The sequence below is a fragment of the Ailuropoda melanoleuca genome, chromosome 11 (assembly GCF_002007445.2).
Source record: "Ailuropoda melanoleuca isolate Jingjing chromosome 11, ASM200744v2, whole genome shotgun sequence".
In the NCBI taxonomy this organism is placed as follows: Eukaryota; Metazoa; Chordata; class Mammalia; order Carnivora; family Ursidae; genus Ailuropoda; species Ailuropoda melanoleuca.
In genome coordinates, this window is record NC_048228.1 from 59,803,470 (window position 1) to 59,820,055 (window position 16,586).

At 36.8% G+C, this 16,586-nt stretch overlaps 1 non-coding gene across 3 annotated transcripts in view; it reads right to left on the reverse strand.

Annotated features, from left to right (window-relative positions):
* The window catches only part of LOC105241479, a 104,735-nt gene that overhangs the window by 16,677 nt on the left and 71,472 nt on the right, over window positions 1-16,586 (reverse strand). For all 3 annotated transcript variants that reach the window (XR_004628893.1, XR_004628892.1, XR_004628894.1), the window contains one exon: window positions 5,044-5,231. This is a non-coding gene — a transcript (uncharacterized LOC105241479). The remainder of the gene's footprint in view (window positions 1-5,043; window positions 5,232-16,586) is intronic.

Sequence of the window (16,586 nt, forward strand, 5' to 3'; positions counted from 1 at the left end):
CTAAACTTAGATTTCCTTAGTTTATAACTAAGCCATGAGAGCATGTGGGGCTCCATCCCAGGACCCTAAGATCATGACCTTAGCTGAAGTCAGATGCTTAAGTGACTGAGCCACCCAGGTGCCCCACTTCTTCTTCTTTTCATGATTTTATTTTAGAGAGAGACAGAGTGAGCGTGTACACACTCCAGTGCCTAGGAAGAGGGGCGGAGGGGGAGGGAGAGGACAAAGGAAAGAATCCCAAGCAGACTCACATGTAGGGCTAGTTCTCAGGAGCTGAGATCATGACCCAGAGATCATGGCCCTGAAATCATGACCAGAGCTGAAACCAAGAGTTGGATGCTTAACAGACTGAGCCACCAAGCACTCCTACCTGTTACTTCTAATTATCACTCACATGGTAATTTCAATTTCATATATATGCTTAAGAAGCTGCCTTAGTAAAATCCTACATCATTAGATAGAATTAAGGCTATTTTTTTTCTTTCTGATCTTAAAGTAAACAATAATGCATAATTCAATTCACCTGAGAGAACTCATTGACACTCTCTTGCAACAATTCTGTTCCAACAAAAACTTGCAGAACTATATTTGACTTTGACCATTCAACATTAATTCTTGTACATTGCAGGTTGGATACTCCAATTGGTTCCCTCCCCAACTGTATAAAGTTTTAGCCTCTTAAATGAAATTTGAGGATTTGAATAAAGATATATATATATAGGATTTGAAGAAAAAAATATATAGTACGTAGTAGAATGGAACAGATTCTTTACATTTATGAGCCTCTTGAGAGAAATTGTACCTTATTTTTTTTAAGTCTGGCACATAGCAAATAAAAAATAAAAAATGGTTGAATGGATTATTCAAAAAATTCAAAAGTACAGAATTTTTTTAAGTATAGTTGGGTATAGAGATAATGAAATTCAATAAATTTTTATCACTGCATGCGGTAATCTTTGGAGGCAATTGAAAATGAAACCCTGAGATATGATTATGCACACAAAGTGACTATCACAAAATGCAGTTTTACTTTTTATGGAAAATGGTAAAAACTCACTATATACTTTAAATATATATGAAAATTATGGCATTTGAATTTGTATTTCCTTAGAAGAAAGCAGGACCATAGACGGAAGAGCTATGTGTGTATTCACACATTTCTTCATGCCAGAACGCCATGAGAGAGTATATTAGTTATAGGAATATTATTTTCTTTCTTCCTAAATTTTAATTTTGAAAATTTAAATTTACGCATTTGTCCCTACTAAGGATGATCAGAAATATCTAGTCTAGACATTTATTCTACAGAAAATGTATTACCTATGACAAAAAAAAATCCTAAAATCAATCAATATATAATTTTGGGGAGTTGATAGTATCTCAGAACAAAGTCCATTTCTATTTAGTTTCAATTTCTGCCAAAAAGACATAAGGAAATCCATTTTTCAGATTTTAACCGTTTAGGGAACTAAATCAGTTTCTCTCACTTTCTCTCTCTTTTATTTTCATTTTTCGTTATTCTACAGAGAGTCATAAACTTTTTGCTAACAATTAATTGCACTTAATGTGAAAGTGAGTGGATAATCACTAATCACCGGTAATCAAAGCTAAGCTACAAATACGGTACATATTTAGAGAAGGAGGAAAAAAAGAAATAAGAATCACTACAGATGTCATCACAATTCTCTTTCCTTTTGCTTACGAGTGAGTTTTGATGGAGCGTGGGGCCACAACATAATTAGTTGGCCTTTCTACTATGTGAACATTTGTAATATGTGATTTGGAGGCAGAATGATGGGAGAAAGCATAAAACATTTTGATATGTAAGCAAGTTTCACCCATCTGTGAGGAAAACAGATGATTTATGAGGCCTGTCTCCCTATAATTAAAAAGAACAGACAGACCTGCTATTTCAGAAGACTCAGTGATGGCCTAACTCATGGAACTGTGAGAAGGCATTGCGTTAATGCAGCTAAAGAAATTGGAGAAGTGTTCGGTATATACTAAGTATATAGCATATGTTTATAATAGCAATTATAGATGTTTTATTACTGTTGTTTTCTTTTATTTTGTTTGACTATTTGGTAGTCTTTTGACTTTTGCTTTAGTCTGCCACTACTTCTTGCTTATCAACCTGAAGAAATGAACTGGCCCAGTCTTTAGGCCAAGGACTTAACCACCTACCCAAACCACCGGCCACAACCTATGAATTGGTATACAATTGAATCTCTGGCTGTTTCCCATTCCAAGCAAAATAAACAGCCAGATTCACAGCTCAGAGTTCTGCCCACTGACAGGATCTCTGTTCACCATTGTCCTTCAACAGGAGTGAGGCCCCTGGTTATTTGGGCCATTTCCTCATGCGGCACCCCTGCTATAGTCCCTGGTCTCTCCGAGCCTGCATCTATGGTCTTATTAAGGAGCTTTCTACAATCAGTTAGCTACGAAGGAGAGAAGAGGCCTAGCTACAGATTGCTCTGTGCAGTATACCGCCACCACCTAAAAGCGGATAGCTGCCCCACTCCAGCTCCTTTCTGAGATATCCATCATAGACTGCTGAGCAAAAATCCTCCCAGTAAACTAATATGTCTCTTCAGGGCCTACTTGAGCCTGATTGTGTATATACCACTTCCATTTGATGATGGAGTGCCATTGTGCCACCCAATTTTATGGTTTGGTGGGTCAGACAACACCCAGTTCATGCTGAGCAGCTCAGGGTGCATGGTAACTTTGTGGCCCATGGCTAAACGTTTTGTCACTAAGGCCCTCTAGCAAGTGCAAAAGGAAAGGAGCTCCCTGCCCAGGGTGGCAAGGCTTCGTTCCAAAATCCTAAGGGTCGGCACATATAAGAGGCTGCCAAAGGTGAAAAACAGCATCTCTTTCTGACACTGACACTTCAAGCACTATTGAGTCTGCCGAATAATACGGCCAACTGACAAAGCAGCTTGCACAGCAGACTGGAACTACTGCAGAGCTTTCTTGTATTCTAAGCCCCCTGAAAACTAACAGGTATTTGAATCACTTGGTACCCAGAGTAGTACAATCACAGAAGGACTGTATTGCCTCCAAAATCTAAAGACATCCCCTAGGCTCTGTCCTGCTTTTTTGGTTGTAGGAGGGACCAGATGCAACAACTTATACTTTACCTTAGAAGCAATATCTTGACATGCCGCACACTACAGACACTATGGAAATCACTGGGATGAAAGGCCCCTGAATTTTTTTCAGATTTATTTCCCATCCTCTGACAGGCAAACGTCTCACCAATAAGTCTCGAGGAGTTGCTACTTCTTGTTCACTAGGTCCAATCAGCATAATGTGATCAATACAATGTAATGGATCATTGTGATGTCTTGTGGAAGGGAAAGGCAGTTAAATTTCCCATGGACTGAATTATGATATAGGGCTGGAGAGTGGATATATCTCTGAGGTAGGACAGTGAAGGTGTATTGCTAGTCTTGCCAGCTGAAAGCAAACTGCTTCTAGTGGTTTCACTGACAGGCATCAAGATAAAAGCATTTGTCAGATCAATTGCTGTAAACCAGGCACCAGGGTATGTGTTAATTTTCCCAAGCAAGGTAACCACATCTGGTACAGCACCTGCAATTAGAATCACCACATGGTTATGTTTATGTCCTAATCCACTGTCATTCTCCAAGATCTGTCTGTTTGCTGCAAGGGCCAAACAGGCAAGTTGAATGGGGATGTGGTGGGAATTACCACTCTGCATCCTTCAAGACCCTGATTGTGGCACTTTATTTCTGTAAACCTCCAGGCAAGTGGTATTGCTTTTGGTTTACTATTTTCTTAGGTAAAGGCAGTTCTAGTGGCTTCTACTTGAACTTATCTACCAGAATTGCCATCACTCCACAGATCAGGGAACCCACGTGGGGATTCTGCCAGTTGCTCTTATGTTTATTCCAAGTACATATTCTAAAATTGGGAAAACAATCACAGGATTTTGGGACCCACTGGATCCACTCTGAGATGGATCTGAGATAAAATTCCATTAATCACTTGACTTCTATAAGCCCCTAGCGTGATTAGTGGACCACAGTGACATTTCGGGCCTCCCAGAATTAGTATCAGTTCAGAACAAGTGCCCAATATTCCCTGAAAAGTATTATTATTTCTTTTTCCTCAGTGCACAGGCATCCTGGTAATAGGATGCTTGTCCCTTTGGACAAGTCTGGGAGAAAGACTGACAGTGTGGAAATTTGGCAGTGTAGCGGAGTCCAACTTAAGTATTCCCTACCTCCTTAATCAAGTGGTTCTGGATCTGTAAACTAGTTCATATCTGGGAATTGACTTAGAGGTTGTGATTTTCTTTTTATGATTCCAGCTTTACTTCTGTTCACTTGACCTAGAACTCTTCCACTTATACAAACTACAAATGAATTTAGTAGACTACTCCTCTATTTCACTTCTAAGGATACCATGATCAGCTAGACAACATCATAGGTCTAGTGACTCAGGCTATTCTGATTACTGCTTTGACTCTGTTGCCCATTATGGTAACCACATTTACTTTGGTGATGAAGTGCCACTACTTGACCCTGCTACCCCAGGATCCAACTATCCTCATTGCATTTATGGATCTCAGTTCAGTGGCAGCAGTTTCCCCCTGGAATTTCTGTCCTACGGAAATGATCAACCAGAAAGTTCTCCAAGGATATTAAGGCTCTTCTCACAAATGTATTCCTCAAAGTTGTGGTAAAAGGTGTATTCCTGGGACCTTCCCTGGCTTTTTACCAGGGTGAGTAAGCAAGTCTTCTATGATAAACCCACTCTAACATTCCAGTCCCCTTAAGCCTTTGGATCCCTTCTTCTACCCCTGAGCTTAACATTGAATCCAGAATCTCTGTTCAATGGGTTATGTCAATGATTTCAACCTGATCCAACTTAATGTTTCTTCCACCATTACCCTATATCCTCATTATCACTCCCATACAAATCCCTCAGACTTCTGTCTATCCATGTAAGTTGGAAACTCATGCAATTCTTTTGGAATGTAGCTCACCACTTCATGTTTCATACATTTACCTCACATTCAGGTCCTGCTGGATTGAGTGTAGTTACAGGTGTAGAAGCAATGAGAGGTGCTAGAAATGAGTTCTGATATAAATCAGCAGGATTTTACAAGGAGATTATCTCAGTGGAGACCATTACAGGTTCCTCAGGCAAAGCAGGGTTAACTTCCTCAGACAAGGGTGGTAGGACAGCTTCTGCTACTAAAAAAAAAAAAAAAACAACAACAAACAAACTCATCAGAACTTAGGGGTTCAATGTTCCCAGCTTCATCAAGATATTCCCAATGTTCCATTTCAGTTTTCATTTTCCAAACTTTCCCAGGCAAGTTCCTCACCGTAACAGTAGACACCCTACAAGGCTGGCGATTCAATTTGCACACAATTCAGCCACTTACAGTTAATCTAGATTTGGGTTTTAGCAATCTCATCTCTAAGACTACAGGAGCTAATGTATTTTTGGTTTGGCTTTTCAGAGAAGACATAGAAACTTTTATATCATTTATATGATGCTTGAGTAGGGAATTGGAAGCTTTGAGTTCATGTTTTTTTTTTTTCCTTTTCCCTCTTCATTTTGTCAAATTCAATTAGGAACAAGTAGCTACTTTCATTACACTTTTCAGTTTGATAAAAATGTTCTAAGCTAACAAGTATTTGGTCATCTAGAGCTTTGTTTCTTTTAAGTATTTCATTGGGAGTTACCCAAAGGTGATACTTTGCCTGTCTCTATTCCATATCATATCATGAATTAATCCGTGCTCTCTTTGTTACTGAAAATAGTCAACAGTACCTCTAAAACTGATTAGAGAGCCAACTCCAAAAATAGCTCAGCTAATTTAGAAAACATTCTGAAGATTCTGCTTCTCTAGGACCACTCTCAGTATCAAAATCTGTTCTTCAAAGAAATATATGGATGCATGTATGTGCATGTGTGTATAAAATAAATGTTTTCTTTATACATATACAAGTATATGTATATGTATATATATGTATATGTATTAATCACATATATACTCCCTTTAGATATTGTTTACTTCCATTGTGCTCCCAGTCATGCTTTGTCCTCATGTTCTCTTCTTCCTGTCATGGAACTTAACATCAGGTCTTTTTCAAACATACACGCACAGTTCAAAGTGTTGTTTTATCAGGTATTTTAGAGAGAATTTAGTTAAAATAAAGCATGTTTACAATTCAGATTTTACCATCATTGTTTTGTTTTGTTTTTTTAAGATTTTATTTATTTATTTGACAGAGAGAGAGACAGCCAGCAAGAGAGGGAACACAAGCAGGGGGAGTGGGCGTGGAAGAAGCAGGCTCCCAGTGGAGCAGGGAGCCCAATGCCAGGCTTGATCCCAGGATGCTGGGATCAGGCCCTGAGCCGAAGGCAGACTCTTAACGACTGAGCCACCCAGGCACCCTATCATCATTGTTTTGTTTTGTTTTGTTTTTAAGATTTATTTATTAGAGAGAGAGAGCATAGGGGGATGGGAGAGGCAGAGCGAGAGAGAGAAAGAATCCTTAAGCAGACTCTCTGCTGAGCAGAGCTAGATCTCGTGACCCCTGAGATCATGACCTGAGCTGAAACCAAGAGTCTGACGTCCAATCCACTGCTCCAATCTGGCACCCCTTTTTTCATCATCATTGACAATTAGGCAGTGGGACATTCCCAGAGCAACTCTCTAATACCAAGTGAGTGGCTGTCTATTCTGCATTACTTGAAAGGGAAATTCATACTATTCATGATAGGTCTTTCAAAGGTATTCAATAAGTTCTAAGTAAACTTTCTGAAAATTTACCACATATTTACATGATTGTTCTGGATCAAATGTAAAACTCTGGTTTAAAAAAAAAAATATGGAAGATGTGTGGCCTGGGGCTGAATTGTAAGTGCATGAATGTAGTTTTACTCTGCCATACTGGGCAATATATCAATTGATGTGACATTGTAGAATATCAGCTTAATTTGTGGTGGAAGAGCAAATCCAACCTTATTGTTGATGCCTGGGGGATTAATGATTCTACATTTTCATTTTGATTCACTTATTTTGATCTTAAATTGTGAGACTCAATTACTAGAGATAAATCCCATCTAGTCTCATTGCATAATTGGTTTTTTGTAGAGTCCATTATCCTAATAATTATACTCTAATTGGCATAAAAATGAAATATTCTGATAAGGAACATCAGGAAATAATAACAGTAATTAATAGTAATTAAATCCAGTGTAGCCCATCATAAAGAACAGAGGTTGGAAGTAATTTTAAGAATAAATTTATCTAGGACTTAAGCAGAAATTATAAACAATATGTATTTTTGTTTTTTCATTTATCTATCCAAGCTAAAAATACATTAAAATTCACGATAGAGAATTTTCTTTATATTTAAATCCAGTATCAGTAATTCTGTGAGTATACTTACGTTAGATGGGTTTGCTTTCATTCATTCATTCATTCATTCAATTCAACACGTTTACCTTAAGTCAGGCATTGGGTTGACTCCAGAGTGATAAACGACTTATATAAGACACATCCTAAAAGTAGGGATCGTAAAATTTCGCCAGAAACAGGTTGTCAGATGAGGTCTTCTAATAGGGTAACAGGGTAAAATATAGCATCTGTTGGTGCTAATGGTGGGGATGAGGATTAGGAATACCCTTTCCACTTATTCCACATCTTCAAGTGTGGAGACAGTAAAGATGACATCTGTAGTTTCTATTTCTTCCATTATTCCCTGTTCCCTGAATCCTCTGGGGGAAAAAGGAGTGAATTATCTGAATAAGTTAGACAGATAAATTGCATTTGCATAGCCAAATCCCTCTTCTTTTTCTTTTTAGGATGTTCCTGTCTGCACAGGGCATATTCAGTTCTGCTCCTTCATGCTACAAATTTTATACAAGAAAAATGCAGCACCTATGGGGAGGAACTTCCAATTGTTAGGTATTTTCCATGAATGGGTGGACATAAGACTATCTAATTTTTGGGTTCAGTTTTAGGAAGCCCATTAGGTTACAAACCTAAGCTATGCTCTTCAATAACTCTCTCATTTGATCTACAGCCGTGTTTCAATTACTGCTATGTAGCAAACCAGCCCAAAATTCAGTGGCTTAAAACAAAAATTTTTTTTCTTATAATTTTGTGGATTGACTGGGTTTAGTTTGTTAGTTTTTCTTCTGTATATGGCTTAGCTAATGTCGCTCATGTCTGCTGTACTCAAAGCAAGTTCAAAACAAGTTATACTACCAAGCCTGAGGTCAATGTGAGGGGTTACACACGAGTGCGAATCCGAAGATATGTTTTTCACTGGGAACTACCCAGGACAATCTACCTCAATCTACCTGTTGTCTGCCTTTCGATTGGTTCTGAACTTGAGCAAGGAAGAAGATTACCATTTATTAGGGTCTGGAAACACTGACATTCTTTCCAAGCTTCTTTCCTTGGTACTATTTTTTTCCCTTAAATGTTCCCTATTTCTCAATAATATTTGTATATATATTTTTTTTAAATAAGCTCCATGCCTAGCATGGAGCCCAGTGAGGGGCTTGAATTCACTACTCTGAGATTGAGATCTGAGCTGAGGTCAAGAGCCTGAGGCTTAACGGACTGAACCACCCAGGTGCTCCTGTTTATATTTCTTTCATGGTGGCTGTCCTTTCCACGGTAAGTATACGTTCTACTTCATTAAGGAGTGGTTTTTTCAACAAATATTTATTATTATTTCTTTATATTTCTACAGTTGTCATGGTTTTTTTGTTTTTTTTTTTTAAAGATTTTATTTATTTATGTGACAGACAGCCAGCGAGAGAGGGAACACAGCAGGGGGAGTGGAAGAGGAAGAAGCAGGCTCCCAGCGGAGGAGCCCGATGTGGGACTCGATTCCGTAACGCCGGGATCACGCCCTGAGCCGAAGGCAGACGCTTAACGACTGCGCTACCCAGGCACCCCAACAGTTGTCATGTTTTAAACTTGCTAATACCATGTTATGTTCATGTGGGAGAGATTTAACAAAATGCTTCATCATTTTATTCAAATGCAATCTACCAAGTTCCACTTTAATGTAATCCTTCTGGCACACTGCTTTTCCTCAAGAGTCACTTATAAGAACATAAGTAATACAATATTGAGGAGTACTGTTTTGTTTGGATTAAGAAGAATGGCATGAAATGCAGAAAGAAGAAAGAAAGAAAGAAAGAAAGAAAGAAAGAAAGAAAGAAAGAAAGAAAGAAAGAAAAAGAAAGAAAGAAAGAAAGAAAGGAAGGAAGGAAGGAAGGAAGGAAGGAAGGAAGGAAGGAAGGAAAATTGCAAAACAGGCAGGGTTAGAAAAAGGGAGGGAGGGTACCCTTAATAAAGTACATGTTAGGGCAAAAAGGGTATCAACATTGGAATCCACAAACAGATTGGCCCACTTAGTCTTGAACTACTCTATATAGCTAAGAATTCAAGAAAATGTATTTTTTGTTTTCATACAAATTTTCATAGAGATAGTACTCTCAACACATAGAGGACACAAGGGCAATGGAAATAACTGGATATTTCTAGATATGGATTCCAAATTTAAACCAAATATGCAGACTAATATACTTAATTGATATCCTAGATCTCTAATATGAAAGACATATAGTCTGTGTTATTTTTTCAGCATTGGGACAATTGTCCAATGATGTATTCACATTTCCTTATCCTTTTCCATTCATGATCATGTCACAAATATTAACAAGACATAGAGGTTCTACTGGAGGAATGGGATTGAGTAAAAATAACTGATTCATTGAATTCTGGAACCCACAAAAATAAATAATATTTGAAGGAGCCGGCTAGCCCAGGGAGAGAATATGAAAAGAAAAAAAATGATAGCTGTATTCAAACATTTTACGAATTGCCACATAAAAATTTTAAACCTTATTTTCTGTTATTCTAGATGAGACACCTTAAAATCTAAAAATATTACTTACACGGAGACAGATTGGAACTCAATGCAATGTGAAGCTTTCTGAAAATTCATTATCCAACAATAAAACTCAATTGCAGACAAGCAAACACCTTTTCTTCGTTAGAATTGTGCAAGGAGGTATAGCTACTCTTGAGCAACCACAGAAGATACTTCTGCACTGACTGGAGCTTGAACTAGATCAACAAATAAGGCTCTTTCTGACCATTAAATTTTACTAACCCTTTCCTGATGTTATCATGATAACCTTTATAGGGGTTAATGGTAATTACTTAAATTTAAAGGAAAGAGAAGGTAGTATTTATGTCTAATGTTTTAAGGCAAATTAGTAATTAAAATTCCCTGAACTAAGTTTGGTTCTAATATTATTTAGTGTGGTATTTTGGCATTTCTCTCTGATTGTTCCACAATCTCACTGAAAAATAAATGACTTGGTTTGAAGATTCCAGGCATTTTAAACCCTAATGTCACTACACATTGATTATCTTAGCCAATAATTCTATTCCTATCCACATTCTCTGTCTTAAAACAAAACAAAACAAACAAACAAAAACCCCTCTTCCTGATTCAATCAAGACCCAAAATACAACCCTCTGATAAACAAATATAGTTACTTCTTCCTTTTTGTTCCTTTAGCACTCTCCTAAGTGCTATAAAAGAAGTATGCCCACTGAACTGTAAATCATTCCCTTACGTTTCTGTGTTGCTGCTTAGATTTTGAGGATCACAAGTCAGAAGATGTATCTATGTTTTTGAACCCCTTATACCTTTCCCAATCTCAGAAACATTCATTCGAGTAGGCATTTATTATGTATTGTTTAGTGAACATTAGCCTGTCACCTTGCACATGTATTGAAGGGCATATGACCAGGGGCCGTAGAAGAACCGTGTCCTACGGCAGCTGCAGTGATTCTCCTCCATGTCTATGTATGGTGCAGATGCCCCGACTTACAACGGTTCGACGGACAATTTTTCAACCATATGATGGTGATGGTGTTAAAGCAATATGCATTCAGTAGAATCCATACTGTGAATTTTGATCTAGGTCTTTTCCCAGGCTAGTGTTATGTGGTACGATACTCTCATGATGCTGGGCGGTGGCAGTGAGCCAAAGCTCCCAGGCGGCCCCATCATCACAAGGGCAAGCAACCAATGCACTTACCACCATCCCGTGCCCATGCAACCATTCTGTTTTTCACTTTCAGGACAGTACTTAATTTATTGAATGAAATTACAGGAGATATTCAACACTTTATTTTAAAATAGGCTTTGTGTTGGATGATTTTGCCCAACCGTGGGCTACTATAAGTGTTCTGAGCATGTTTAAGTTAGGCAACGCTAAGCTATGATGTTCAATTTACAGTGCTTTCAGTTTGCAATGGGTTTATCTGGATGTAACCCCGCAATAAGTTGAGGAAGATATGTATGTGCCATAGACCAGAATTAAACCAGTAGAATATACTGAATCTGGGCCACAGACTGTTTTGTTTGTTTGACTTGCAAATTTTTTATAAATTTATTTATTCGACAGAGATAGGGACATCCAGTGAGAGAGGGAACACAAGCAGGGGAAGTGGGAGAGGGAGAAGCAGGCTCCCAGCGGAGGAGCCTGATGTGGGGCTCGATCCCAGAATGCTGGGATCACGCTCTGAGCTGAAGGCAGATGCTTAACGACTGAGCCACCCAGGCGCCCCGACTTGCAAATGTTTTAAAGAGCATCCTTTGCTAACATTTTTTAAAAAATCATATTTTATATCATAAAGTGGATATCTGGTTTTCATTTAAAAACAGTCACACTATTTTCCTTGCATTTCATCATTCTCGACCCTTTAGACAGGGTATATATATTCTGATTTGCCATACTTCTCACAATCTGCTATTGTCTCCTGGCCACAAAAGCTACAAAACTGTTGACATTTATCAGCCTATAACCAGCAACATAACGCCCACTATGTTCTTGATCCTCTTCACCTCAGGAGTTTGGAATCCCTGCTACAAATATTTCTCCTTAAGATGAAATCTGGTGCTTAGCTTTCTAATATAATAAGAAGGTATATGCCGTATGTCTTCTTTCTCCTTAGGATGTATACTTTTTAAAAGAAAAATATCAGGAAATTTACAGTGATGGAGTGGGAGTAAGGTGCAGTGAATAAAGGTTTATTGCAATGCCTTTATTTATAAAGATGAAAGTCTTCTTTATTTCACACATATACTAATACAATATAAGTAATCATATATACCCCATTCCTAATACAAACACCCTTTTAATTCCTGGACTACAAGATGTCAAAATGGATTGATTCAAACAGTGGTATAATCATTGGAAAGTACAAAACTGACTGACCATATGTTGAAACATCAACGGAAAGCAACATAGTATAGTGGTTGGGTATGGAGGCTATGGTGTTGACGCTACCTCTGATATAGCTAGACTGATCTGGGATATTTAATTAATCTCTCTGTATCTCAATTTACAAACCTTTAAAGTAGGAAATAGAATAACACTTACTTCTTTGTGTTTTGAGGATTACTGAGATAAAATTATTATAGTGTACCTTGAACAAGGCCAGGCAAATTAAAAGGACTCAGTAAATATTAGTTGTTTGTATAGATATATGAAGGTTGGACATTAATAGGTAATATTCAGTGTTATGTTTTAGTATCAACCCTTCTCAGCTAATGTACCTACAAAGTAAAATTTGAAGTGTACAACTTCACAATAGATAAACAAGATGACAAGTGTTTGTTAATTAGGCCGATGTTGCACAATTGATGGATGATAAATTTTCGATATTTATACATGCTTGCATCTAAGAATAAGTTACTTGTATTTTGTGCTTTAACAAAAAGAAATGTATTTCAAATGAAGCTCTTAAATCCCATTCTTCACCAGGCAGAGTCTAGAATCTAACTCGTGAGATTATTGAAGTTGCCTCCCAATCTAAATATCTGTGCCAATGCTTAAGGAGTGACTTTCCTTGAGTGCTGGCAGAAACTGCAAGGGAAATCTTCAAAATAGTAGCAAATGACGTTTAAAACTACCTTCCTGGGCTACCGTGAGAGGGACTTTATAATTCTCACTAGCCTTAGCCCGGAAAAGGCAACTGGACTGAGTGTTACCTAGAAATTTCTTTCATTACTTGGAATTCTTTTTTTAAATTTTGTTTTCTGTTTGTCACTATTAAATTTTCCTTAATATTAAAACCTGAGGTAAAAAGTAATTTCATTTCAACATGGGCACAAGTTAGAAATTTACTGCTTAATCTGAGAGTCCATATACTGCTCCATATACAATCTGTACGACCAAGGGGAGTGAGAACGAGCGTTGACAAAGGGCATGACAAATGATTTTGAGTGGGATTGATGGCCAGACTAAGATAGGATTTTGTTAATTTTCTGTTACCTGCTTCTGTGATTATTTCCAGATGTCCTTGGAGATTATAGTTGTTCAAAAATTATTTCATTCGCAATTTAGTAATGTAATTATTTTGTTCCAGAATTTTGATACAAACCAAGAACTTCATCAATTTAAAGGTGATAAAAAAAAAAATCTTCTTTCCAAAAACTTTTATAGGACTCAAGCCACTTACCAATGCTGTTTAAAATTTGGATGTCATACAACTTATTGTTCAAACTGAGACACTTTTGAGAATGAAAGTGTTATTAATAATTACAATAGGGATATAGGATTAGATGAGACCATCTCAGGCAAACTAGGGTATACAGGCACCCTGATTATAAGAATATTTGTCAGCTATTTTCGCTTTCAAATAATTTGCTTGTGTCAGTAGTTAAGACTTATGAAATAATTCTAAGAATTGCTTATATATGACAGTTTAAATGAGGTGTTTTTAAAGAAAAACTGAAAAATAAACAAAAAGCCTGTGGTATTTTAAAGTGAGCCCAGGAGGAGGGGATAGTTTTCCTCTCTCACCAATTACACTGGTACTGCTACAGGTGTTAAACCTGGACCTTAGCCTGCCCAAGTCTGGATTGTTTTCATATCTGACAATCTCTCATCACAGTGTCCTATAAAAATTGGATCTGAAGCTAATATAAGTTTATCCTTCTTAACTAGCTCACTAGTAGAATATCTTACTCCACTAACTTTCAGATTGGTATAAAAGTAAGCAAATGATGCCTGACAATGCAGGATCCATATGGATTAGTGTATCTGTCCATTTGTTCGATGTTGCTGTTTCTGCCGCCTTCTAAAGTATTAATTTATGCAACTTGACAAAATTTGTTGGTCATTTTGTTTATACATGCCTCTTTTTTTTCCTGTATAAATCTGCTATGGATCTAAGAGTTAAGAATTTTATATCCTATACTTTTGTGAGATAATGGTATAGATAAAATTCTGTATCTAAGAATCCATAAAGACCCATCCTTGACATACATTCCTTTCATCAGGGTTCCTTAATTTTAGTGTACCTAGGAATCTCATGAGTGCATGTGCAGAAATTCTATGTTAGAAGTTATTGGGTGGGATCTAAGGACTTAGCTATTTTAACAATGTCTTGAATGATTTTGATGTAGGTAGTCCATAAGCTTTGTTTTGTGAAACTGCTTTGCAACAGATATTGAGAGATAAGAATGCAAACAGGCAAATCTCCTACGACTTGTTCCTGTATAACTTCCTAGACAAAATTTCTTGATATTTCAGTTAAGACGCTTAATAGGCCTTTCATGAACCACTGAGTCCATTCATGTACTGAGTAATGTTTACAGAGAACTCTGCTGTGCTAGCGACAGAATGGTAGTACACAGGACAGAAGGGTTCATTTCCCCCAAGAATCTAGCATAGTTAGACAGGTCAGGCAAGATTGCGAGGACTATAATGGGACCTACATGGTGGTATGGAAGCACATAGAAATATTCTTCATCCAGAAGGAAATTCAGGGAAGTCTTCTCAGAGGAAGTGCCATCTAAACTAAGAACCAAAGATTAGTAAGATGCAGTTGGATGAAAAGAAAAGAGAGGGGGAAAATGATCATGCACTATCAGCCAGTCTGGGGAACAGAATGATTAGACATCCTGAAGCATGATGCATGTAGTGCTGGGGGGAAACAAGGAGGGATGAAGATGAGAAATGTGACTCATGTGGGAAGATGTCATCAGACCATGAAATGACTGGTAAGCAATACCAAAGAGTTCAGATTCAATCAGAATTCTTATCCTCAACAACTTTCATTTAGTCCAATGTTCTCTTTAATTAAATTAGTATCTCCTTTTGTTTCACATGCTCTTTGTTTCCAAATGATTCTGGTGATTTTCCAAAACAGAAACTATATTAAAATATTTTAAATTTATCTTTTTTGTAGCTTTGCCATACTAATTATCTGTATTTTTAAAATAATAGTACTTTTAATTTCTCTAGCAAGTGCCTAAATTTAAATAAAATATTCTATGCTTGTTTTTGCCAATAGTTCGTTTTATTACAAGCATGCTGCTTCTAATTGCATAGATTTCTCTTTGCTGTTTTTCTTATTAAGGATAAACTCAACTGATGAGTTCAATACCCCAGCAGCTTTAAAGTCATCATTAATTTAATGTCACTCACTCTTCATTTATTAGTGGTCCTAATTTCTCATCAACCCTGAAATATTTGGAGAAACTGACCTATATGATTTGATCCCAGTTGCAGGTATTAATTAATCAAGCTCTCTGACTGCCCTTATGCTTCCCTGACAGCTTTAATATTGAAACAATTTTTACTTGGATTTTTTTCTCTCCTTCATTTACAGTACCGTCTTAGGTTGGTAAAATTTGGAAAAACACCTTTAAAAAAGTGATGTGCAATTCTTATCTGAATGTAAACATAAACATTCCAAGTTGCTTAATACTTATGTAAATCACATTTTATTTTAATTTTTGACTAAAGATATCAAATAACTTGGAACTGTACACTAGATGTGATTCCTAAATAGGCTATATAAAATGTGATTCCCATTACATTTATTGTTTTCTGCAGAAATTAAATATTACTACCTCCTATAAAAGTTTATAAATGTGTGGTCAATAGACCAACTATACTGCTTAGGACATTGGTTTAGCATATACTTACCGATGCAGAAATTTAGATCTAAGCTTAGCCAATAATATTTTAGTAAAATTAAATGATTCTTCTTCATACCAAACTTTAAGAACAGGAATGATTTAGCTGGTAGGCAGTTTAAGAAATTTCTCTTTTCCACAATACAACATTATATTTATACTTTCAGAGATAGTTGTGAATATGGTATATATAAAATGCATATGGAACCAGTTTCTTTTACAGGTATCTACAAATACGGTATGGATTCTTATTACCCTGTGTGATTAAATTGTGGCTTCTCTATTACAGAACAGAAATTGAACATCTATAGTCACTGTAGTCACACATGTGGATTCCAGATGGATACAAATCAATTAGGTGGGGTTGTTATTAGGTATAAAGATTTGAGAATTATCATATTGGTCTACAAATTGATTTCTAGTATTATTATCAGAGATATTTGTCTATCAGAAATAAGGAAAGTAAACATTAAAATTTGCCACAATTTTCATTATAAAAGTAAAGGTTAGCTAAACTAAAAAAATATTGCCTTTTTGTGCTGAAAAATTACCTTTTTT